At 39.2% G+C, this 26,677-nt stretch overlaps 1 long non-coding RNA gene across 1 annotated transcript in view; it reads right to left on the reverse strand.

Moving 5' to 3' along the window:
• The window catches only part of LOC148110108 (uncharacterized), a 40,444-nt gene that overhangs the window by 10,177 nt on the left and 3,590 nt on the right, over positions 1-26,677 (reverse strand). Inside the window, exon 2 of the long non-coding RNA XR_015724554.1 lies at positions 25,709-25,853. This is a non-coding gene — a long non-coding RNA (uncharacterized LOC148110108). The remainder of the gene's footprint in view (positions 1-25,708; positions 25,854-26,677) is intronic.

Below are 26,677 nucleotides of genomic sequence, written 5' to 3' on the forward strand. Positions count from 1 at the left end.
GGGACTGTGTATTTGTTTTATGTGTCTTATGTTTTTTATTATATTGTTAAATATAGTGTCATATCCCAAAGGGGAACTCAGAATATTAATTGAGTGCAAAAGTCCCTGCTGTACCATTAATATTTTTTGACTAACAAAATGACCGAGTGAATATTCATGACCAAACCATAAGAAAGCTGCAGTTACTTTCTTTCCTATGGTACAGTAGCTATTATTGGAAATAATCATTCACCAGGGTGAATACATTTATGCCAGGTGAGTGTTTTTCAACTTTATTTATATAGCTAATGCTGTATTTAGTCACGTTGCTATCAGCCATTGGTTTCTTTTAAAGCCAAGTGTTAAGCTTCATTTCCTCATTTCCATGGTGCCAGATATTCACTTTCTGTATTGATCAAGGGACCTCAGGTGCTGCTGAAGTAAGACTGACTTCCTGCCAAAGCTCCCTCTAAGTGAGGGCTTTTCTTTGTATCATGCAGCATACATGAGCTTTTTGTTGTTTTTTTTTTTTTTTTTGCTTTTGTTATTTTGTAAGTGGTGATCTATAAGATGGGGCAAATCTAGAGGTTAAGTGTTTACTTCTCACATGGATTGCAACATGACGACATCCTCCCTGTGGTAGGCAGCCTCCAAGATGGCCCTCAGTGATTCTTGCTTTCTGGTATTCACACCCTTGTGAATGTTCTGTGTGGGTTGGTCTGTATAACCAACAGAATGTGGCAGGAGTAGTGGTGTGGCACTTGTAATATTAGGTTATAAAAGACTTTAAGAACCCAGGAACCACAACCAAATTAGAACCTCAGCTAGTTCTATAAGGCACTTTTTCTGAGACTGGGAAGTGCCAACCCAGATCCTGAGCCAAAAAGGCCCAAGTCTTTCTTGGATCTAGGAAAGTAAGAGACAGGAAAACATATATGTAACTAGAAGCAAGTAGGAATTTCACTAAAAGATAGTGGGAAAAAAGAAAGCACCTAATGTAAAGAAATGAAATACTGACAGAGGTTACCACATGGTTGAACCTTTAAAACATACTAAGTGAAAGAAGCCAGTCACAGAAGACCAGATATTGTATGATTTTAATTGTCTGTAATGTCCCGAATAGGCAAATCTATAGACACGGATTGAGAGTTGCCTGGAGCTGCAGTGGTGGGGGTGCGGGGAGCTTGGGGTGTGAGAGCTTGGTTCAGGGTTTCTTTTGGAAGTAATGAAAATGTTTTAACATTGGTTGTGGTAATAACTGCACAACTCTGTAAATATACTAAAGCCATTCAACTGTACACTTTGAATGGGTCAATTGTATGGTATATGAATTATATCTCAATAAAGCTGTTTTAAAAAAGACTGCGGTTTCTGTCTTGGGCTTTCTATCTCTTCCATCACTTCCATCACCCTGGAGGAAGTCAGCTGCCATGTCTTGAGGACACTTAGACAACCCACTCATGGAAAGGCTTATGTGGTGAGGACATTTGTGAATGATGTTTGCTAGTTAATTTGTAGTTTCCTATTATGAGTGATATTAGGCATATTTAATATATATTTTTAAAATATTTATTTATTTTAGAGAGACAGCAGGGAGAGGGGGAGAAGGAGAGGGAGAGAGAGAATCCTCAAGCAGACTCCCCACTGAGCGTGGAGTCAGTCATAGGAATGACTGAGTTCATGTACCTGAGCTGAAATCAAGAGTTGGCTGCTTAATCGACTGAGCCACTCAGGTGCCCCACAGCATATTTAATGTGTTTAAAGGCATTTGTAGGAGGATAACAAGAAATATAAGCATGAAATCCATATTCAATGACACTGGGAGATGTCTCTAACCCCAAGATATAGTACGTGAAGGCTAAAAGTGCATGGAGAAATGATGAATGACTTAAGGAGTCAGGATGGTAAAACCTAGGAACTGCAGAGAAAGAAGATACCAGTAACAAGCACACAGATTTGTACCATGGAACCTGAGAAAGCCACAGGAATTGGAGGGGTGAAAACTATATGCAGGCATACCTTGGAGACATTGTGGGTTTGGTTCCAGACTGCTGCATTAAAGCAAGCATCCCAAGACTTTCTTAACCAGTGCCTATAAAAGTTATGTGTACCTTACACAGTAAATGTGCAATAGCATTATGTCTAAAAAAACAATGTACATACCTTATTTTAAAAATACTTGATTGCTAAAAAATGCTAACCATCATCTGAGCTTTCAGTGAGTCATAATCACTGATTACAGATCACCATAACAAATATAATAAGGAGAAAGTTTGAAATATTGCAAGAATTACCAAACACAGAGGCATGAAGTGAGCAAATGCTATCGGAAAAATGGTGCTGATAGACTTGCTCAACACAGGGTTGCCACAACCCCTTGATTTGTAAAAAACACAGTATCTGCAAAGCACAATAAAGCAAAGTGCAATAAATCTGGGTTCTATCTGATTCCTAATCTATATAGGAATCTATACAGGTCTCGATCAGATTCCTATACAGATTAGGAATCAGATAGAACCCAGATACTCACCCCCCATTCTCACTCCCAAGTAGTCAGATGTTTCCTCTCCCTCACCAGGCAGGAGAAGGAAGTCATCTTCTTTGGAAAAACTGAATTGGGAAGGCTCTGGTCTTTGGTCTATCAGGCTCTGAGGACTGGGTATGAAAACAAGGGTATGGTATAAAGACATAAGTCTGTATCCTAAACAGGACATTCTGCTCTTTTCCCTACCCAGCTCCAGAAAGCGTGCAGCCAGACTGTTGTGATCTCCAGGGAGGAAACAGGAGGATTTTTCTATGGAAAATTGAGCTGATACAGAGAAAATACATATACTGAGAATCCCTAATTTTAAAAAAAGCCAGCTTCATAGTATAATAGAATTCATAACATGTCTGGGGTATAACCCACCTTCGCTTACTATCATCCTGGGACTCGCTACTACCATTCCTTACTTGGATTCTTGCAGCATTTTCCTATCTGCTTGCTTACTTTCCTACCTTTACCCCTAGAGCTAATTTTCGTCCTAGTAGTCAGAAGAATCTTTTTATAATGGATGTCAGATCATGCCACTTTTCTATTCAAAACCTTCTAGTGATTACAGGTCTCGATCATAATAAAAACCAAATTTCTTACCATGGCTTACAGGTCATACATGATCTGTCTTCTCTGCCCTCTGCCTCTCTAACCTTGTGTTCTTCTAGTCTCCTTTTTGCTTATTCTATGCCCGCCATATTGGTATCCCCGAAAATATGGGCTCTCTCCAATTTTAGGACCTTTGTATTTGTTCTTTTCTCTACCCAGAACTCTCTTTCCCCAGACATTCTCTTGGCTAGCCCATTCACTTCTTTTAGGTTTTGCTCAAAAGTAATCTTAACTAGGGCACCTGGGTGGCTCAGTCCATTAAGCATCTGCCTTGGGCTCAGGTCATGATCCCAGGGTCCTGGGATTGAGTCCTGCATCTGGCTCCCTGCTCAGCGGGGAGCCTGCTTCTCCCTCTCCCTCTGCCTGCCACTCCCCTTGCTTGTGCTCTCTCTCTTTGTCAAATAAATATTTTTTAAAAAAGTAATCTTAACAGTGAGCCTTCCCTGATCACCCTATACTAAATAGCATCCTTCTTATCATCATCTTAACTTGCTTTATTTGAATCATAGCATATAATTATTACAGATGTTATATATTTATTTACTTAATTATTGTATATCTACCTTGACTAAAATGTAAGCTGTTGCCAGCAAACACTTTTGCTATTTATGCCCACTGCCATATCTTCAGCACCTGGTACACAGTGGATGCATAATGAAAATTTGTTGGCTGAATGAATCAATCAATAAATCACTCAAAAGTGATGATAATATGCTTTTTCTCTTTTGATTTGTTAATATGGGTGATTATCACAATAAATTCCCTGATGTTGAACTATTCTTGCATTCCTGATATGATCCTACTTAGGTGTTAAATTTTTTAAAAATGTTTTTGAATTTTATTTGTTAGTATTTTAGTTAATATTTTCTCAGTAGCTATTTAAAAATTGTGGCGTTGTCAGTTTTTGTTCTGGTATTTACTTTGGATTGAAACAAATGAATGTCTTTTTTTTTTCCCCTCAAGGCAGCCCAGATTTATTTTGCAAGCAGAAGAGAGAAGAGTTTGCTCCAATTTATAGAACCAGGATTATTTCAGCCCATATTTTTTTCCACTGTCTGAGGCTGAGGTTCCTCTCAACTTTTTAAAAATGTATTTCTTTTTTTTAAAAGATTTTATTTATTTATTGAGACAGAGAGAGTGCATGAACAGGGAGAGAGGCAGAGGAGGAGAGGGGAAGAAAGAAGGAAAGGGAGAGAATCTCAAGCAGACTCCATGCAGAGCCCAACATGGGGCTGCATCTCACAACCTTCAGACCATGACCTGAGCCAAAACCAAGAGTTTGACACTAAACTGACTGAGCCACCCAGGCGCCCCTGAGGTTTCTCTCAATTTAAGTCACATTTCCTGATTGTGTCCATCAAAGATAGTAAAAAATTCCCTGAAAAGTTTATCTCCCTCAGAAGATTCTGGCCTTCCCATTTGCTTGGTTAGAAATAGTCTACATTGGGGCGCCTGGGTGGCACAGCGGTTAAGCGCCTGCCTTCGGCTCAGGGCGTGATCCCGGCGTTCCGGGTTCGAGCCCCACATCAGGCTCCTCCGCTATGAGCCTGCTTCTTCCTCTCCCACTCCCCCTGCTTGTGTTCCCTCTCTCGCTGGCTGTCTCTCTCTCTGTCAAATAAATAAATAAAAAATCTTAAAAAAAAAAAAAAAGAAATAGTCTACATTGCATCGAAAACTGGGGATGTACTGTATGGTGACTAATATAAAAAAAGAAAGAAAGAAAGAAAGAAAGAAAGAAAGAAAGAAAGAAAGAAAGAAAGAAAGAAAGAAAGGAAGAAAGAAAGAAGGAAGGAAGGAAGGAAGGAAGGAAGGAAGGAAGGAAGGAAGGAAGGAAGGAAGGAAGAAAGAAAGAAAGAAAGAAAGAAAGAAAGAAAGAAAGAAAGAAAGAAAGAAAGAAGGAAGGAAGGAAGGAAGGAAGGAAAGGAAGGAAGGAAGGAAGGAAGGAAGGAAGGAAGGAAGGAAGAAAGAAAGAAAGAAAGAAAGAAAGAAAGAAAGAAAGAAAGAAAGAAAGAAAGAAAGGAGTCTTCTAGCTCTCTGTTAACTACAGAGAACAAACTGGTGGCTACCAGTGGGTAGCTGGCAGGTGGGGTGGGGGTGGGTGAAATAAGTGAAGGGGATGAAGAGTACATTTATGGTGAGGAGCTCTGAATATAGAGTTGCTGAATCACTATGTCATACACCTGGAACTAAATAACACTGCAAGTTAATTATACTGGACATTAAAAAAAAAGGAAATAGTCTTCCTAGGACCTTAGGTTTCCTCTCATTAAAATCTTTCTCTGGGATAAAGTTCCTGGGAGAGGGGCCTCTGGTTTGAGGCTTGACCCTCTCTTAAACGGAGTGTTGACTGTAATTTAAGTTTTCTTTTTAAAGATTCATTAGTTTATTTTAGAGAGAGAGAGAGAGTGGAGGGGCAGGGTGGGGGGGGGCAAAGCAAGAGGGAGAGAGAGAAACTCAAGCAGACTCCGTGCTGAGTGCAGAGCCCAATGTGGGGCTTGATCTCACGACCCTGAGATCACAACCTGAGCCAAAACCAAGAGTAAGATGTTTAACCTGCGGCGCCATCCAGGCTCCCCCATAATTTGACTCTTAATTGATGACCCAGGATAATTATTAGGAATATCAGTTCTATGTGCTGGCACAGTGATACCCTCCTTGGCTGTTGTAGTATCTATGTGTGTTTGCTAGGACCTAAAAGATACCCAGACTTGCTGTGCATTTTAAATTTTAATCAGCATTCTCACTTTTTTGTTCCTTCTCGACTTTTCTCTCAGAAATCAGCGTGTTTATTTGTTCCTCACCATCCCCCATGGGTTTTAAAAATAACATGCTTATTAAAATTGTGCCTAAGATAAAAGTCAATAGGCCTTGAGCCTGAGGGAATCCCTTGTGGCAAAATGAAAGACATTAAAAAGTTTTGACATCTTTTTTGGCTGTTCAGTCTTTTCCTTCATGCTTACTATTCTATTCTAGGTTACTACAGTATTAGATAGAAGAAGATAAGAAGAAAGGCAATATAGAGTTGCTTGGGTTCAAATCAGGGCTAGCTGTGGGCTTTTGGGCAAGAATCATAACTTTTCTAAGCCTCAGCAAAATGGGGAGAATAATTATATTTACCTCGTATGGCTGTTGTAAGGCACAAGTGATTTAATACGCGTAAAACACTTAGAATGGTGCCTAGAACAAGTAAGTACTCAATTTTAACTTTTATTATTATTCCTATATTCCCAGAGTGGCTTTGCCTGATGTTCTTCAAGTGCCTGATGAACGTGGATGAAGATGTTCAAGGCCCTGTTGAAATCTCTTTGTATCTTAAGTTTGGTATTATCATTTTACAGTATTAACAGTGTCCTTATCATATGACCACTAACCCTCTATAAATCTCCACTCAGCTAGGCCAGTCTATTTATTTCTCCTAATACATCATGCACATTTGCAACTTTCCCACTTAGGGGGATGTACTCTCCTCCAGTTTATCTCCAAATGCTACCCATTCTTTGAATTCTTCATGGAATTTATCCTGGATACATCATTCTTTCCCTCTTGAGAATTTGTAACTGAATCTCTCAAGTAAATATACAGAAGGATGCAAATAAATGAAAATGATGTTGTCTAAGAATTATCTTCAATTCTGTACATGTGCTTGTGTGTGTGAAATAGTGTGCAAACTCTGACATCTTAACTATTAAGGGTACGCAGTGTCATGCTGCACAATTTATGGTTACATGCCACTGTACTGAGACACCATCACCGAGAACTGCTAATCTAGACTAATCATCTGGTTCTGGTCTTAGGTCAGAGCTCTTGTGCTGTTAACTCATACTGTATTATTTTTTCTAATGTATTCATTTTATATAATTTTAAAATGTATCACAAAATTGGAAAGTGTTATTGAGAGTTTTACAGCTATATAACTCAATCCCAACCAGATGAGAAATTTCTTTGCATCAAGTAGGCAATCAATAAATATTTGTAAATGAAGGGATTCAAAGATAAGCTGGTAATGGGGAAATACTATAACAAATAGTTTCCAGATAATTATAGTAGAAATTTAACAGATCCATTAAGGAAAAAAAGGAATATTCCTATTATTAAACTTGCTGCACTCTAGTGTTCCTATGGTGTTTTATTCATATTTTTATTATTGCACTTACAATGTTGGATTATAATTTATCTTTAAGAATAACTGTCTCCTTTTCTAAACTGTGAACAATTAGAGCACAGCATCTGAATCATATTCCTTCTTATAATCCTGGGACACATAGTAGGCATCCAATTAGTGTGTGGAAAGAATAAATGACAGGTGACTTTGAGATTAAAATATTATTTTTACTCCCTGCTAAAAAGGATGTATCTCCTTACTCCTTTGTTCTTGAATATATTTTAGCTCAGTTTTCCTTCTAATCCATCTATTGTAGAAGCAATGGGTAAGGTTGGCTGATTATTTTACGCTAAGAGGCACTGATGACTGTAGTTTGGTGGGTAACTATGCTCTGAGGTCTAGTCACCAGTTAATACTTTAGTAGTAGTAATCTGATTCACTTGGAAAATGTTATTGAAAGTTTTACAGCTATATAACTCCATCCCAACCAGTTGAGAAACTTCTTTGTCTGCATCAAATAGGCAATCAATAAATATTTATAAATGAAGGAATTAATAACATGGTGGTAATAAAAAGATGTTCTGGGGTGCCGGGGTGTCTCAGTTGGTTAAGCATCCGACTCTAGATCTCAGCTCAGGTCTTGATCTCAGGGTCGTTAGTTCAAACCCCGAATTGGGCTCCATACTGGGTGTGGAGCCTACTTAAAACAAAACAAAACAAAACAAAACAAAACAAAACAAAACAAAACAACAAAAAGAGATATTACTCTGCTCTGTCACTGATAGGCAAGATAATTAGAAGACCATTACATCAATCTGAGTATGAGGGCATAAGAATCTAATGAAAAGTTGTAGAGAAGAAAAGAGGAAACACATTCTCACTCTACTTTTTTATTACTCTGGTTGTGTTTTCTGATCTTAAAGTGATACTTTGATTTTCAACAAGCATTCCAAAACGATTCAGTGGGGGAAAAGAATAGTCTTTTCAACAAATGTTGCTGGAAAAACTGGATATCCACACACAAAAAAACAAAGTTGGATTCCTACCTCACACCATATGCAAAAACTAATTCAAAATGGATCAAAGAGGGGCACCAACTTTTGGTTTTGGCTCGGGTCATGATCTCAGGGTGATGAGATTGAGCTCTTGGTCGGGCTCCACATTGAGTGCAGAGTCTGCCTAAAGACTCTCTCTCCCTCTCCTTCTGCCTCTCCCCCTGCTCTCTCTCTTTCTCTCTCTCAAATAAATAAAGCTTTTTAAAAAATGGGCAAAAAACTTGAATAGACATTTCTCTAATGGGTATGTACAAATGGGCAACAAGAACATGACAAGATGCTCAACATCATTAGTCATTAGGGAAATGTGAATCAAAACCAAAATGAGTAATTACTTCACATTCACTGGGGTGATCAGTAAACAACAACAACAGCAAATTAAAAAGGAAGGGGCATCTGACTGGCTCACTCAGGAGAGTGTCCAACTCTTAATCTTGAGGTCATGAGTTCGAGCCCCATGTTGGATATAGAGATTACTTAAATGAATAAAAAACGAATTCAAAACAACAGTAACAGAAAAAAACAAGTGTTAATGAAGATGTGAAGAAATTGAAACTCTCCTACATTGCTGATGGGAACGTTAAGTGGGTGAAGCCTACTGTGGAAAACAGTTTGGCAGATCCTGAAAAATTAAATATAGAATTACATATGATCTGGTAATTCTACTCCTGGATATATATCCAAAAGAACAGAAAACAGAGGTTCAAACAAAGACTTGTACACGAATATTCAAAGCAGCCAAAAGGTAGAAACAACCCAAATGTCCACCAATAGATGAATTGATAAACAAAATATGACCTATCCCTATGAAATACTACTTAGTCATAAAAAGGAATAAAATACTATATATGCTACAACATGGATGAAGCTTGAGAACACTATGCTAAGTGAAAGCAGCTAAGCACAGAAGGCCAAATATTGTAGGATTCTATTTATATGAACTATCAAAAATAGGCAAATCTGGATACAGATGCAAGTCAGTCTGTATGGCCCAACAGAGACAGAAAGTAGATTAGTGGTTGCCAGGGACAAAGGGAAGGAGGGAATGGGAAATGACTGCTTGGGGCTCCCGGGTGGCTCAGTTGGTTGAGGTTCTAACTGTTGGCTTTGGCTTGGTCATGATTTCGGGGTCATGGGATTGAGCTCCATGTTGGGTTCTGTCTCAACGTGGAGTCTGTGCATGCTCTCTCTCTCTCAAATAAATAAATAAAATATTATTTAAATAAGGAAATGAGGGGCACCTGGATGACTCAGTCAGTTAAGCCTCTACCTTTGGCTCAGGTCATGATCCCAGGGTCCAGGTATCGAGTCCTGCGTAGGGCTCCCTGCTCAGTGGGAAGCCTGCTTCTCCCTCTCCCTCTACCCTCCACTCATGCTGGCTCTCTCTTTGGTGCTCCTCTCTCAAATAAATAAATAAAATCTAAAAAAAAAAAAAAGGAAATGACTGCTTAATGGGTACAAGATTTTTGTTAGCAATGATGAAAAAGTTCTGAAATTGGATGATGTTGATTGTTGCACAACTTTGTAAATGTACTTAATACCATTGAATTGTATAATTTTTTTGAAAAGATTTTGTTTTTTTATTTAGAAAGAGAGAGAGCGCACAAGTGGGGGGAGAGGCAGGCAGAAGGAGAAGCAGGTTCCCCGCTGAGCAAGGAGCCCAACGTGGGACTCGATCCCAGGATGCTGGGATCATGACCTGAGTGGAAGGCAGATGCTTAACCAACTGAGCCACCCAGGCATCCCTGAATTGTATACTTTAAAAGGTTTAATGGTAAATTGTATGTTATATATATTTTACCACAATAAGAAAAAGTAACACCTTACACTTTGACCCAGGAACTTCAATTTTAGGAATCCACCCTGAGGAAATAATGGGGTGGATATAAAGATATAGTCAAAAAAATGCCCAGTTGAGACAGTCCAGAAGTAGAGAGTTGACCTAGTAAATTATGATATCTCCATAAAATGGAATACTGTGAAGTTATCAAAAACCGTATTGGATAATACTTTATGTACCTAGGGGAATGTTCTGGATAATATGCCTAACAAACAGAAACACAGATCATGGAACAGATATAATGATCATCTTTTTATTTTTAAGATTTTATTTATCTGAGGGGGAGGGGCAGAGGGAAAGGGAGAGGGACAAGTAGACTCCATGCAGACACTGACATGGGGCTGGACATGGGGCTAGATTCCAGGACCCTAAGATCATGACCTGAATTGAAACCAGGAGTCAGACGTTTTACCACCTGAGCCATCCAGGTGCCCCTATAATGATCATCTTTTCAACAAGATAAAAACCACTGCAAAGGGTCTAGAAAGACATACACAAAAAGGTTAGCCATGGTTATTTTTGGCTGCTGAGATTATAGGTGAATTTTCATAGTGTTCCTTTAATTCTATGTGTATTTTCTAGGTTTTGTACTTTGGAAATGATTTACTTTTTTAAGTTGAGTGCTATTTACAGCAAGGAAACTATTCCAGGATCATTATAAAAATCTAGAAAAAACATATGTAAGGAAGAAAATAAAAAGCACCTAGCATCCAACTACTTAATGAGAAATACTGTAATTGTTTGGCATGTTTTCCTTCATATGTATTAGTGCTCACACTTGCACTTACTTTGTGTGTGTGTGTGTGTGTATGTGTGAATTAGTAAATCATATAAATATAAAATATGTTAATATTCTATAAATATAAATCGTATAAATATAGGGTATATTAATATATAGAATATATTACTTCAGTTATAAATTAATCACTACAAATTAATATTCAATATAAAAGGACTGCATGACCATTGTAAACATGGTTACAGAAATACTTTATAAAAGTCTACTGGTCCTGCAATCCTTCCCAAGACCACTTTCAACAAGAAACTACTAATACTGATATTGTTCCAGAAAGTTTTGATCATAAACAAATATCATACACACACATACATGTATATACATATATATACTTCATTTTACATAAATTGGATCATAATACTTATACTATTCTGAAATGTAGATTATTTAATAATACATCTTAGAAGTATTTCCATATTGTTATATATAAATCTATCTTACTCTCTTTAGCAGTGTTGGGAGTTTCACATAGTATGAATTTACCATAATATATTTAACCAGTCTCCTAATGATGGACATTACATTACTTCCAAGATTTTTCTGGTGCCTATGAGCACAATGGCAAGAGAGCCCATCTGCTCCTCTATCCCTGCATGCTTGTCATAGTATTTCTGTAGATGCACGTGGCATTTTAAAGGAAGAAATGAGCAGGCTTAGTGACGATTTGGTCAGAAGCTTGATTTGATCAATTCAACCAAGAGTTGAATTGGGCATCAATTCCTACGAACTAAATTTACAAAACCAAATTATAAACCAGGGCCACTACATTCAATTATACAGAGGTGTATCTGTTTGAAAATAGAAATTCATTGTCCAAAGCACCCCTCTTGTTGGTTACAAATTTTCCAATAACCAGAAAATAGCTTCAAGAATTGGATATTTTAAAATAAGGCTAAATGAACTAATGGAATTTTTTTTTCAAGCCGTGAAGGGTTTGAGTCATGCTTCTTCACTGAACTCTCTGTCATACAGATTGCAAGGCTCACACCCTCTGGTTCTCTTAGACAGTGCTGGAGGCATGTTGATGTATTCTTACTTACCTGCTCTACTTTTTTAAACAACTCTGTAATGAACTTGCCCTTATTGCTTGTGATATCAATTTTCATCATTTTGAGCTCCATTTTATTTTGCACTCGTAGTCCCCAGTCCAGTGGTTTGTTTCTTTAGATGAAATTTTGTGCAGTGTTCACACCAGACTGCTCTTTTCCTTTCCTGCGTTCTTTCACTCAGCTTCCAGAAGGAGGGAGGATGAAGAGCAAAAGTCCATCTTCCTTTTCTCCTTTGTAACTGGTTCTTCATCCACTTCACCCCAAATGGAGCAATCAGGGAAGTAGAACCATCAGGCTTCCCACCCTCTAAGTGGTGACTTGGAGAAGGAAAAGTAGTTTTAGCTTCTAGGGGCTCTTGGCCCAAATTTCTACAAGAATGGTAGTGGAAGGGGGTGGGGGGCTATTTCAGTCATGAGTGATTTCTCCAAGGCTAAACCCATAAATATTAAACGCCAATTTTATGGTGGTAAATGCCACCAAACTGAATTGCTTTTAAAACTACACATAACCCTGGCAAATATAATTTCAGCTCCTTCTCACACTGTGGTATCCTTTTACTTATGCCATACTTTGACAGAGGAAGAATGGAACAAGCTTCATTTTGATTCATGAATGTTGTTTTTATTCTAAATGCCCCATGTGAGGGGAATGCAAATGGACACAAGATATATGCAAATTCACTTGCATACCCAGAGAAGGCAAATGAGGCTTAGTTCTTAGATTCCTTGATCAGGCTCCCTGGGTGAGAAGGCTAAGGAAAGAGGTGTCTGTAACTGAATTACAGAGAACGTCATGTTTGAGAAGGGAGAGGAGAGATGTTGGCTGCCGTACAGCGCCCAGCATTCCAGGACCTGCATATAAAAGTGAGTGCAGCTGCCAAGCCAAGGGAAGGAGCTCAATGAAAGAACGGCCTTCACTGGCGTGAGGACGCCCAGGGCACAGAATGCATACAGCGCGATAAAATGGAGTCTCCCACTTTTCTGCTTTAGGTCTTGACCCCAAATCCCAGCATCAGTTTTTAAACCACTGTCTCTTCCTACTTCCTCTCTCTCTTTTACAACCCAGGCAGGACTAGGGGGTGGTGAGTGAGGCACAAAATTTAAGGGCAGCCCCAAACCCCAGCAATCAAAGTAAATCACGTGTTAATGCAATGTTCTTTAAAAATTCAAAATCAGTGCAAAAAGTCCACGATGCATAAAACGTCAACATTTTAAGTAAGGACGGAATCTGTCTTGCTGAGTTCTACCTATCCTGCCTCAGTCAGTCACTTCACCCTGAACCTGACCCTGGTTCCAATAAAACTTTATTTGCAAAGCTGGCGGCTGGCTATAGTTCGCCAATTTGATTTTTTAAACTATTGCATTACAATATTACTTATTTGGTCGCTGAGTCTTGGGGGACACCTCTTCGACGTGGTGCCCAAGGGGAGCGTGTCACTCAGCTTATCCTAGCTCTGGCTCTGTTTCAGCCCCTCCTTTTTGCTTTTTTAACCTTATAATGATCGTATTTGTGAACGAGCTCCCTCCTGAACTTGGCTTAATATGAGAACTGGAAATATGCAGGAGGTACTGGTTTTTGCAGAAAGGTTTTCACATTCTATCTTCTTTTTTGCCTTCTTTCTCTGAGATCAGTTCCCTGGGAGAACATTCTTAATTGTCCTTTCCTGTCCTCTTGTGGCTTTACTTTTCTTTTCCAGGCAGTGGTTCCTCAATTTCTTGATCCCAGCCATGTCCTGTCATCTGTTGTCTCCAAAAGCACCTCAGTTCCTGTACTGACTTTAGACAGCTAGAGGAGAGGGTAATTTGCCCTGCTTGTGATAGGGGTTCTTATGCCTGATTCGTGTCCATGCACACGGTGGGGTAAGGTGGCTAAGGAAAAATAGGCATTGTGTTTACACCATGACAGAGACACGTCAGAATACCCCGGAGGTACCTAACGCTTGTGCTATGTTTATACAAAAGAATTTATTAATGTTTTCACTTTGGTTACCTTAGCATTTATGTTCTGCTCTAGGTTTGTATTACAGTGGACTAACATCACACGTTTTTAAAAATTATGTACATTCAATTCTACAGAACCACAGAGAGGGAGGAAAGGAGAGAAAGGGAGGAGACAGATTCGAAGCTTTGAAGGGAACATTCCCCTGACTGAGGATACATCCCATAGTAAGCACGAGAAGGGAGATGTGAACCTGTTGTGTCTTCAGGAGACTATGTACTTCAGGAGCAAGTTTCAGGAACTTTGGAGTAATCCGTCTAGTTTAGTTTTTCCCTGGCACGTTCATTTAGGAACCACCCCCATTAGCTGCTACCCCACTGTGCGGTAATGAAGGATTGGTGCTATTGGGTTTTGTAAGGGTGTTTTCCAATTGTTTAATGCATTTGAATTCTCTTCATTCAACAAAACTGACCTGCTCTGAAAGAAACTGTGAGGTCACAGCTATCACACAATGTTGCACTTAACCTTTTCTCCTCTGGGCTGGCGGAGGGCGCTGGGCAGGACCACGGGCTCCAGCAGTCAACTGCCAAGGGTCAAATTCTAGCTCGGCCACTTAGTAGCTGAGCGACTTTGGATGAGCTACGGACCGTCAGTTTTTTCCTCATCCGTGAGATGGGGATAATAACGCGGACCGCACAGAGTTATTAGGCGGATTCTGAAGGAGTGTGTGTAGCGTATTTACCGCAGCCCCTGGTGTTCAGCAGGTGTTCAGTAAATGTGAGCTATGATCGCAGTAGGTCCACGCTGGCAGGGCTGCGTGGGGAGCCTGCAGTGTGAGGAGTCGCCACTGAGAATAATGACTTCCGACTATGATGGTAAGACCCAGTTAGGCTTCCTTCTAACAGACATTTGGTTAGCGTGTGGTTCTGGTCAGATATGAGTTTTTTCATAATAATTTGTTTGGTATGGATGCCTGGGTGGCTCGGGGGGTTGAACGTCTGGGTCTTGATCTCAGCTCAGGTCTTAATCTTAGGGTCATGAGTTTGGACTCCGTGTTGGAGCCTACTTAAAATAATAAATACTACTACTACTACTACTACTACTACTACTAATAATGTGTTTGGTAAATTTACAGGTCCGAACAAGTCCTGACTTCTAAGGATCATAAAAAAGAATATGACATACTTTGAGCATAATGTTAAGAAATAGACTTAAGTAAGGTTTGGGTCCCTTTTTAATTTCCACTAACAGTTATTAGTCCCTTGTTCTTATTTCTAGTTGTTAATAGGAAATAATCTTCCTGCCACCCCAAATAAGCTTGTTTTGCATGTTTAAAACACCAGCTCTGGCACAGGTGCTCACAGGTTTTAGGAGGTTGGCAAAACCCAGAAGAGGAGATTTTTGTATTTTCTGGTTGGTGCTCATTCTATCAGATTTCTTAGGGAAAAAGTCCCATCACCCTTGCAATGATTTTATTTCTATAACCTCTTGGCAAAAGCTAGCAGGGAAAGATAAAAGAGAATCGTGATGACATTGTGCACATTGCCTTTCCTGATCACGGGTTTCCCTGGTACTTGGCTTTACAACCTGAAGCTGAAATTTCCCCCACTTTCTACCACTCTTTTCTAAACGCTACTTAATATCATTAAAATTGCTTTCTCTAGACCAGAGGATGGCAAACTGGCCTACAGGCCTGCCACCTGTTTTTGTAAATAAAGTTTTATTGGAACCCAGTCATGCTCATCTGTGTTGTGTGTGTCTGCTTTCCTGCTACAGCAGCAGAGGTGGGCCACTGCCATGAAGATCCTATGACCCTACAAGCCTAAAACATTCATTGTCTGGCCCTTTAAGGAAAAAGTCATGGACCCACCGCTCTAGAGGAGCTAAAGTTGTCAGCTTTGTATTAGTTATCTATTGATGGATCACAAATTACCCTCAAATTTAGTAGCTTAAAACAACATATTTACTGTTTCACAGTTTTTGTGGGTCAAGAATTCAGGAGTGGTTGGGATGCCTGGGTGGCTCAGAGGTTGGTTAAGCATCTGCCTTCAGCTCAGGTCATGATCCCAGGGTCCTGGAATTGAGCCCTGCATCGGGCTCCCTGCTCAGCGGGGAGCCTGCTTCTGCCTCTCCTCCCCATGCGTGCTCTCTCTCGCTATCTCTGTCCCTCTACCTCGCAAATAAATAAATAAAATCTTTATTAAAAAAAAGAATTCAGGAGTGGCTTAACTGGGTTATTCTGACTCAAGTTCTCTCATGAGGTTGTAGTCAAGCCTTGGCTAGGGCTCCAGTTATTTGAAGGCTTGACCGGAACTGAGGGATCCACTTCCCAGATGGTTCCCTCACGTGGCTGTTAGTAGAAGGCATTATTTCCTTGCTAGCTGTTGGCGAGAAGTTTCAGTTCCTTGACCCATGGACCTCTCCACGGAACTACTTGAGTGCCCTCACAACATAGCAACTGGCTTCCTCTCACCAAGTGATCTGAACAAGAGTGAAGAGGAGGCTGTAACATCTTTTATGATCTAATCTCAGAAGTCACACACCATTATTTATGCCATACTCTGTTTTTCAGAAGGAAGTCACCAAGTTTTGGTCCACACTCAAAGAGAGGAGAATTAAGCTTCCCCTTTTAAGGAAAAGTGTATCAAAAAATTTATGGACATATTTTAAAACCATCAAGCTTAATTCCAAACCATTTTTAAGATTTTTTGTTTTGTTTTTAAGTCCTGTGACAGGAGGTGATAAACTTTTTCTGTAAAGGGACAGTTAGTACATATTTTTGGCTTTGGGCCAAGTGGTCTCTGTTGCAACTACTCAACTCTATATCAGGAAAGTAGACATAGACAATTGGTAAATGAATGTCCATGGCTGGGTTCCAATAAAATTTTATTTACAAAAATAGGCAAGGAGTTTGGATTATGCTCCACAAGTAGAGTTTGCCAACCCCTAGTCCGGAAGATTCTTTTTCTTATTTCTTATTTATTTTTTAAAAAGTAGGCTCCACAACCAACGTGGGGCTTGAACTCACAACCCTGAGATTAAGAGTTGCATGCTCTACCAGACACCCCTGGAAGATTATTTTTCAGGAACACAAATCAAAGAGTTGAGTCACACAGAAGACACAAAATTTAAAGCCAGAGACATGTGCATCTTTGACCTTTCCCAAGCAGGTCATATGCTCCTCCAGGATAAGACATGCTTTATGCTACTTTTTATTCTCCTTTATAATTTAATAAGGTTCTAGGAATGCAGCAGCTATTTAATTATTAATTGTTATTTATTTATTTTTAAAGATTTATTTATTTGAGAGAGAGTGAGAAAAAGAGTGAGAAAGAGAGAGGTGGGTGGAGAGAGACAGAGGGAGAGGGTCTTCAAGCAGACTCCCTGCTGAGCACAGAACCAGATGGGGGCCTTAATCTCACAACACATGAGTTCATGACCTGAGCTGAAACCAAGAGTCAGATGCTTAACTGACTGAGACACCCAGGCGCCCCAATTGTTTCTTATTTAATGAATTGATAACATTTCATCATATGAGTATGCAATAATATTGAACCAATTGTTTCTAGTCTTAGTACAAATAAGCTGCAATAAGCATACACACACACACACACACACACACACACACACACACACGAGTATATTCTGGGACAGATTCCTAGAAGTATAATAGTCAAAGATCATGTGTAGTCTGTGACAAAAAAGAGTTTCAAGATAAAGTTAATTTACTTCACATAGTATATGTACAATATTTCAGGATAAAAAAAGATATAAAGTGCCTTGAACTTTCTTCACAGACTTGTAGTTGCTGTGTGATTTTAAAAAAGATTTTATTTATTTATAGAGAGAGTGAGTGGGAGGAGGGACAGTGGGAGAAGGAGAGAGAGAATCTTGAGCAGACTCTGTGCTAAGCATAGAGCCTGATGTGGGGCTTGATCCCATGACCCTGAGATAATGATCTGAACCAAAATCAAGAATTGGATGCTCAGGGACGCCTGTGTGGCTCAGTTGGTTAAGCATCTGCCTTCGGATCGGGTCATGATCCCAGGGTCCTGGGATCGAGTCCTACATTGGGCTTCCTGCTCAGTGGGGAGCCTGCTTCTCCCTTGTTCCCCCTGCTTGTGCTCTCTCTCTGTGTCAAATAAATAAATAAAAATCTTGGAAAAAAAAAAACAAAACTGAACGCTCAACTGACTGAGCCATCCAGGCACCCCAAAGAGTCATTCTTGATTAAAAGAATTATTGAGGGGGGGTGATGCCTGGGTTGAGTGTCCCACTCTTGATTTCAGCTTGGGTCATGGTCTTGGGGTTAGAGATTGAACCCCCTCATCTGGCTCTGCACTCAGCAAAGAGTTTGTTTGAGATTCTCTGACTCTCCCTCTGCTTTTCAGAGAAAAGATAAAAGATAAAGAAATCTTAAAAAAAGAAAAAAAATTATTGTGGGCAGGGGGAAGAAAGGGATGGAAATGTATTAGGTACTTTCTAAGTTTCTGATTCCTCGTGCTTCATGTTCAAATAGATGTTATTTTCTCTTTCACAGATGAGGAAACATGTTCAGAGGATTTATTGAGTTTCTGGTCAAAAAGCTAGTAAGCGGTGATCAGAATTTATTTGAATTGGGGTTTTCCTAACTCCAAAGCTCTTTCTCTCGTGTGATGCTGTTTCCCAATGTGCTCAGAATGCACTGATATTCTCAAGATAGAAACAGAAGACTTCAGGGCACTGAGTTGCCCAGACTGGCTTTGTGACACTAAGGAATTTCAGGAAAAGTTTAGTCATTGCTCTGTTTTGCTCCGTCCAAGAAGAAAGAAGTAGGAGCTGTTCCTCAGAAAGCAGACTTCCCAGTAGGTGAAAGGATGCTAGCGGAAGAGCTAGATGGGTTAACAAAAATAATTACTTCGACCTAGAGTTGAGAGAAACGGGGTGATTTAATTTAGCCACATTCTCTGGTCATTATACTAATTAGAGGGAAAAAAAGGAAAGAGAAGACAAAAGAAAGGTTAGGGTTAATGATTAGGGGGATAACCGAGAAGAGCAAAACTAGCTGCTATTTATGGTTCCAGCAAGGCAAAAATCAAAACTGAAATTTTCTTGCTGTGCCCTCTTCATGATTTGACTTTAGAGGGGAAAATCTATTTTACTGTATTTCAGTTTCTCCACCCAATAAATAATAGAGAACAACGTTGTGATTCTAATAACAACTTTTCTTCCTGTCCTAGCAGATAGCCCCTGGATTGTATTTCTTCTTTATCCATGATATCAGGTAGATAAACATATACATTAAAATGAAAAAGCTAGGGTAGAACTTCACTCATGTGGACTCTAATAATTCAAATGCATAATAAAAATCACTACTGTAGGTTGTGCTGAAATTTACATCACTGGAAATATAGATTTTTTAAAAAGGCAATAAAGTCATTGAAAAAAAACAAATGGGGATATTCAGCTCATGGAAAGGAATTAGTTACCTGTGAACAATTTAACACCTATTTCATATTTATTACTTCGGTCTGAATTTGGAACAACAACAAAAAAAGTTGATTTTATTCAGTAAATAAGCTCTTGTTTACATGACATTAAATAAGGACTGAATTAATCCCTAAGGGAATACTATACAGCCTTCAATCAGTTTTTTGGGAATGTTGAAAGTAAGAGGTTGAAAAGTAATTTTTGGAAGGAAGGATTATCCCAAAAGGAAGTAGAGAATTAGGGTCTAGAAAATTCTTGAAATTGACATGTAAGAGGTTTTTTGGTGACATCCAGAGGTTAGTTTTGGTAGTGTGGTATGAAAGGATGCAAAATTTCAGAGATCTAAAGATGATGAGGTAGTAAGGAAATGGAGGCTTCCAGAGAATATCCATTCCATTCCGAATATCTGTCAGAGAAATAAAGAGAAAAAACCTACGGGAACAATGGGTGAATGGCAGGAAGTGCAAGTGAAGATTTTTGCAAAAAAGTGGGAGAATTCTGCATGATTGAATGCAATGAAAGGCGGCCACGTTTGAAAGGGGTGGGAAGGAACAGGATTAAAAGGCTGGGTAGAAAAAGAAAAAAATAATAAATCAGGTTTTGCAAGATAAAAACAAATCCTGATCTTTGAAAGACAGTCTGAGAAAAGGAAAAGACAAGCCACCCACTGGGAAGAACCACTTAAAAAGCACATATCTGAGGGGCACCTGGCTGGTACAGTGGGTTAAGCAACCGACTCTTCACTTGGGCTCAGGTCGTGATCTAGGAGTTGGGAGATTGAGCCTCCGTGTCATGCTCTGTGCTCTGCGCAGAGTCTGCTTAAGACTCTTTCTCCTTCTCCTTGTCCCCCTCCCCTCCGCGAGCGCGCTCTCTAAAATAAACAAATAAATCTTAAAAACAAACACATAACTGATAAAGGATTGGTAACCTGAATATGTAAAAGATTCTCTAAACTCAATAATAAGAAAACAATTGAAAGAAAAATAGGCAAAGCACTTGGACAGACACTTCACAAAAGAAGACAGATGGCAAATAAGTACATGAAAAGATGCTTGACGTTTGTAGTCAGTGGGAAAGCGCGAATTAAAGTAACAATGAGATACCCCTGCACACCTAGAAGAATGGCTTAAACTACTACGGCAGGAATTAACACAACTGATAATGCCAAGTGCTGGTGAGGGTGCCGAGCAGCGGGGACTCTTACCCATCGCTGGTGGGAATGCATTGTGACACAGCCAATCTGGGGAACAGCTTGCCAATTTCCTATAAAGTCAAACTTGCATTCACTTTATGATCTAACAATCCCACTCCTAGGTGTTTACCCAAGAGAAACGAAGACCTGTACCCACACAAAAACCCTAATGGTAATATTTGTAGCAGCTTTTTCTGCATTTTCCAAAAACTGGAAACAAAGCATGGTACACCTATACAATGGAATACTGTTCAGCAATAAAAAGAAACAAACTAGTGATACATACAACATAAATCACTCCGAAAAGCATTATGTTCTGTGAAAGGAGCCAGACTGAAAAGGCTACATACTATATGATTCCATTTATGTGGTATTTGGAGAAGGAAAAACTATAGAGACGAAATCCAATCAGCAGTTGCCAGGGGTCTGAGCCTAGGAGGGGTAGAAGGAGGTAGGAGGGAACTTTGTAAGGTGGTAGAAATACTGTATGTCTTGATTGTTGTAACGGTTACATGCCTGTATAAGTTTGTCAAAATTCATAGAGCTATACACATTAAAAGAGTGATTTTGCTATTTTTAAATTATACCTCAATCAACTTAAAAAATCTTTTAAAGGGCCAGGTAAAGATTATTTCCTTGACAAAAGTAGGAACACTTGAGCATGTAGGTTTTTTCTTGCTTTAAGGTTTTGCATACATGTTTCCTCTACCAAGGCGTCTCTCTTTACCTTACTTCCTGAATAACTCCTTATTCTCCTTGGGGTTTCAGGAAAGCATGACTTCCCCCTAGAAAGCTTTCTCTGACTCCACAGACTAGGTTAATTTTTCTTGCTATGTGCTCCTAATAGCACTCTTACCTAATCCCTCGGGCAGGGTGGGTCAGACTCTATTGTAACCGCATATTGAATTGTCTTTCTCCCCCTTTATACTGTAAGCTTCATGAGGGTATGGATGGCATCCTTCTTACTTAACTACTGTATCCCTGCATTCAGCACAGAGCCAGGAAGACTATTCGTTGAATGAATGAGGGCAAAGCAGAAAGTTTGAATGGCTCGATGAGAAATTGATAAGGGCTGACAAAAGTGTAAGTTTTCCCTCCAACTGCATCCCTGGTCCTGACCTCTAACTTACATCCCACCAGCATAATGCTGATTGTCCTTGTGACGTCTTCACATGGATGTCCTACTGTTAGTTTAGCCCTAATATTTCTAAGCAGAAGTCATTTTCCCCTTTCCTCAATTTCTTTCAAATGGAATTCTTTTCCCAATTACTCTTTCTGAAAGTAGCATCTCTATTCTTATAGACTTTCAAAGAAGAACCTTAGAATTGGATTTAAGTTTTCCTTCTATTTGCTCTCTTACCTAATTTGATATAAAAATGTGTAATTCCTTCTTCTAAAATGTTTCTTATTTTAATTGGCTTTTCACTCCCAGTGTTGTTCCTATAGAGCCCAATCTGGGCAAGAGAGGCAGGCACCAAACAAGGAAACACATATTCAAATATGTAATTATGACTTGTGATTAGTACATGGAGGAACAGAATGCTTCTATAGAATTATGAGATGGGAAGGACCTAATCTCTCTCGGTGGCAAAGGAAAACTTCTTTGAGAATATCATTTAAGATCATTACATTTCGGCTAAGAAGAAGGACAGAGAGCCAGCAATAGGAAGAACAGAGAGAACACCATGCTGAATTGAAGGAAAATAACGTGCCTAGGGTTTAAGGCGGGAAAGAAATTGGTGTTCAGTTATAGCCTGTTCCCGGGGCTGAAAGAGGACGATGGTAGCTGGAAGGCAGGGAGCAATGGAGAAGAGTGGCATGGGGGAGACCTGAGAAGCACGCAGGGACCAGATCATGCTGAGTATCTTAGGCTATGGCAGAGGACTTGGTTACTAGTCTTTCTACTGTGAAGCTACCAAAGGATTTTAATCAAGGGAATAACATAATCCAGAAAGTAATGCTAAGCAAGAAAATCGTTAAACACGACAGCATCTCTAAATAAGCATTGATTGTAAACAAGATTAACAGTGATACTAAAGCCTAACTTGAGAAGATGTTGAAACTAAAATACTAGATAACAGAAATTAACAAGATGAGAGGGAGCATGATTGGAGATAAAGCTTTCTAAGGCTTTTTTTTTAAAAAAAAGATTTTATTTACTTATTTGAGAGCAAGATCACAGAGCTACATGCAGGGCTAGATCCCAGGACCCTGAGATCACAGCGTGAGCCAGAGGGCAGATGCTTAACTGACTGAGTCACCCAGGTGCCCCATCTAAGGCTCTTGATTATTCAAGGAAGAGAATAGATGAATTAACTTTAGACTTCTTAATATACGTGTTTAAAATATAAGGATAATTACCAAAAGGAGAAAAACATAATATGAAGACTCTAAAACAATGAGGGTAAAGAAAAAGAATAAAGAGAAACCACACCAACCCATTAGAAGGAATGCAAGAAGGGGGGGAAAAGACTCAGAGAAATAGCACTGTCAATTAAAAAAAAGCATCAGAATTGTCGTAATAAGTCCAAATGTGTCAGTAAGTTCAATATATAAACAGATGAAGCTTGTCACTTAAAAGTCAGAAGTGCTCATACTAGATAATAGTACAAAAAATGTAGCTATATACTGTTTGCCATAGACACAGCTAGAACATAAGCCAATGAATGGGAAAATATTACCCCAAAAGATGTTAGTATGGTAATATTAATGCCAGACAAAATAGCCTTTAAGGTGAAAAGTATTATTAAAAGTAAAGACTTTATTTTATTTTTAAAATATTTCATTTATTTATTTGACAGAGAGAGAGCACAAGCAGGGGGAGAGGCAGAGGGAGAAGCAGACTTCCCCACTGAGCAGGGACTCTGATGCGGGCTCAATCCCAGGACCCTGGGATCATGACCTGAGCGGAAGGCAGACACTTAACGACTGAGCCACCCAGGAGCCCCAAGAGTAAAGATTTTAAAAAATAAAAGGAATAATAAAACAATAAAGGAATAATACAGGAAGGAGCTACAGCAATTCTGAATCTGTATGTAACTTACCATATCTTTTCAATAGATATAAAGCAAAAATGCCATTGACAGCATTGCAAGAAATCAACAAATCTTTAACTGCATTGGGAGATTATTTTTTTAACTACATTTTGTATAGAAACAGAAAAAACGGACAAATTATTACTAAGAATAAAGGAGATACAAAAACACAATTAACAAGCTTGATTTAACGGAGATAGCCAGAATCCTTCACCTAAAAGAGAGTACATGTTCTTCTTAAGAACACATAGAGCACTTAAAAAATTTTTACTGCAAAGCCAGTCTCAAGAAATAACAAAAGAGTTGATATCATACAGGCTACTTTTTTTTTTTTACCATAATATAACAAAACTAGAGATCACAACACAAAGCTCTCTGCCACAATAGAATGACTTTTAGTTTCTGTCGTCAGCAGTTAGGTGGGTGGTAGTGCTGTCCTGTTGTTTACTGAGGTGGGGAGGTCTGAAGGAGGAAAAGGTTTCTAAGCTGGGTTCAAATGAAGTTGGAACAACGATGAGTAAGTTCAGGGATGTGTGGCCAACCTAATGAGGTATTGGGATGGATGTACCTCAGCTGATTCACCAGCCATAGATGTAATGTGTCTGCTGTGACCACACTTCTTTTCAAAGAGCCCTCTTTCTATTTCGGGATTTTGTAAATTTGAGTTTGAAAATCACCTATTTACATTAATATTGCCAATTAATTGGTAATGCTGCCACCTTGTGGTATACTTTAGGATAGCAGGAGATGTCTTCTCGGACTGTGAGCTTTCTTTAAATTAAAGAAAGCAAGGAACGGGAAACCATTGGTGTCATTGTTCAGAATATCACCACCCCTATGTCTACATGATGAATTATTTCCCATATTCAAAATATTAGCATTGCTTTTACATTAAACTGTTAGTATTGCAAAAGGTTAGATTCCCCCCGAACATAAAAAGCTTAGTGCACAAAAATTATACAAATAGCCTATATTTGTTGCATGCTTACTATGTGCTAGGCACAGTTGTAAGTTCTTTACATGCACATCTCATTTAATACAATAACCCTGTGAATACTGTTATGCTTACTTGAAGAAATTGGGGCATAGAAAAATAATTGACTCAAGCCTACATAGACAGTAAATAACAGAGTTGAGATTTCAAAATACATAATAAGATTCTGCAACTCTTAGGCTTAAGTACTGTAAACATGGTTGAAATCAGGAAAATTTTTAAATAATCTAAATATTTAACAATAAGGAAATGGCCCTCAAACTCTGAGTGCAATTTGATAGAATATTTATAAACATTTAAAAAATATATTTTTTACTTATTTGTCAGAGAGAGAGAGCACGTGCACAAGCAGGGGGGAGGAGCAGAGGGAGAAGCAGACTCCCCCACTGTGCAAGGAGCCCAATGTGGGACTAGATCCCAGGACCCTGGGATTATAACCTGAGCCGAAGGTAGATGCTTAACAAACTGAACCACCAGGGGCTGGATTTATTGTTACTACATTTATTTTTCTTTTGATTTTTTGTTTTAAGTAGGGTCCACACCCAGTGAGGACCCCAGCATGGTACTTGAAATCACAACTCTGAGATCAGGACCTGAGCTGATACCAAGAGTTGGACGCCTAACCAACTGAACCACCCGGCACCCCAATCTTCTGATTCCTTCTAAAAGAAATAAAAATTAAAACACTTTCGTGGGCCTTTAAAAGTATCCCAGGCTTTGGGGTGCCTGGCTGGTTCAGTCCGTGGAGCATGTGACTCTTGATCTCTGGGCTTTGAGTTTAAATCCCACGATGGGCATGGAGCCAACTTAAAAAAATAAGTATCATGGGCTTTGGACACTGTGCTTAACGGAAGAGAGGGCTCCCAGCATTCTGTTCTAAGTAAGAGTCCTCCCTTCTCCCTCATTTATCTATTAGTGATGTAGGCTCCTAGATTGTTATTTCTAAATAGTTTCTAATTCATTACTATTTTTACTTAGTTTGGTGCTTAAATTGTCCTAGATTTGGCCAGGGGGAGCCTCTTCAAATTAACCCCCAAGTCCTTGCAATGCAGTCCCATCATCTTTTCGCATTTATTTTCTGGCATAATAAGATGTTCTGGGTTCCAATTGTACTTACCTTGCCCCAGCCCTGGATTCAGCCATTTTTTGAAGGAGTCCAGGTTCTCTGGAGTGGGGAGTGGTATTGGTAACCAAGATCTGGGCAGTAGGCGTGCTCATTGCTATTGGGTTGTGTTGCTTCTTGGAACTTTGAACAGCCAGACCTGGGAGATACAGGCATGTAAATATACATACACACATATATACACATGAATGCTCATATTTTAGAAATCATGAGTTCACACCAATTGCCTTAATTCCAACCCATCTCCACAGGATTCTTTCTTGCCTTCCCCCATTCCATACTTCCATGCTTTTTCTACAGTGAGAAACTTGGCTCCTGAAAATAGCAACACATTTACTCATTTGTTCAATCCTAGACTACATCTAAAATAGTTTCAGAATGCTTTGCCCATACCAGGACAATGAACAGCCCTCCTAAAAAGACTTCAGGATTTGTTTGCACTTTTCTCTCTCTACCCTCTTTGAAACTGAGGCTATATTGTGTCCATAAATTCCTTGGATTAGTTCATTCTGTTTAATTTTTTCTCCATTCAGTGGGGTCATAGTAGTCATTTGAAATAAACTACGTTCATTTGTTTCATTTGGCTTTGATTTTAGTTTTGTCTTCCCTTCTTATTGATTTGATTTTTAAATATGTAAGATATTAACATGCTTTCCGAAGTCAGTACTATACAAAAAGTTACACTCAGAGAAGAGTGACTCCCTTCTGTGTCCCTTCCATTAACTCCCCTACCCTTACTCCTTGTGGGAAACACACTTCACTGATTTCTAGTTTATCCCTCCTGCGTTTCTTTTTGTAATGGTAATGGGTATTTTCTTATTGTTCCTTTTTCCTTATACAAAAGGTAACATATTATATATGCTCCTTTGCACATTGCCTTTTGGGGAAATATTTGGTCTGTTTGTTTATTTGAGGTGGGGGGAAGAGCAGGGGAGAGGAGCAGAGGGAGAGGGACGAGCAGGC

The sequence above is a fragment of the Ursus americanus genome, chromosome 5, assembly GCF_024610735.1.
Source record: "Ursus americanus isolate L20-20 chromosome 5, mUrsAme1.1.p, whole genome shotgun sequence".
Classification (NCBI taxonomy): Eukaryota; Metazoa; Chordata; class Mammalia; order Carnivora; family Ursidae; genus Ursus; species Ursus americanus.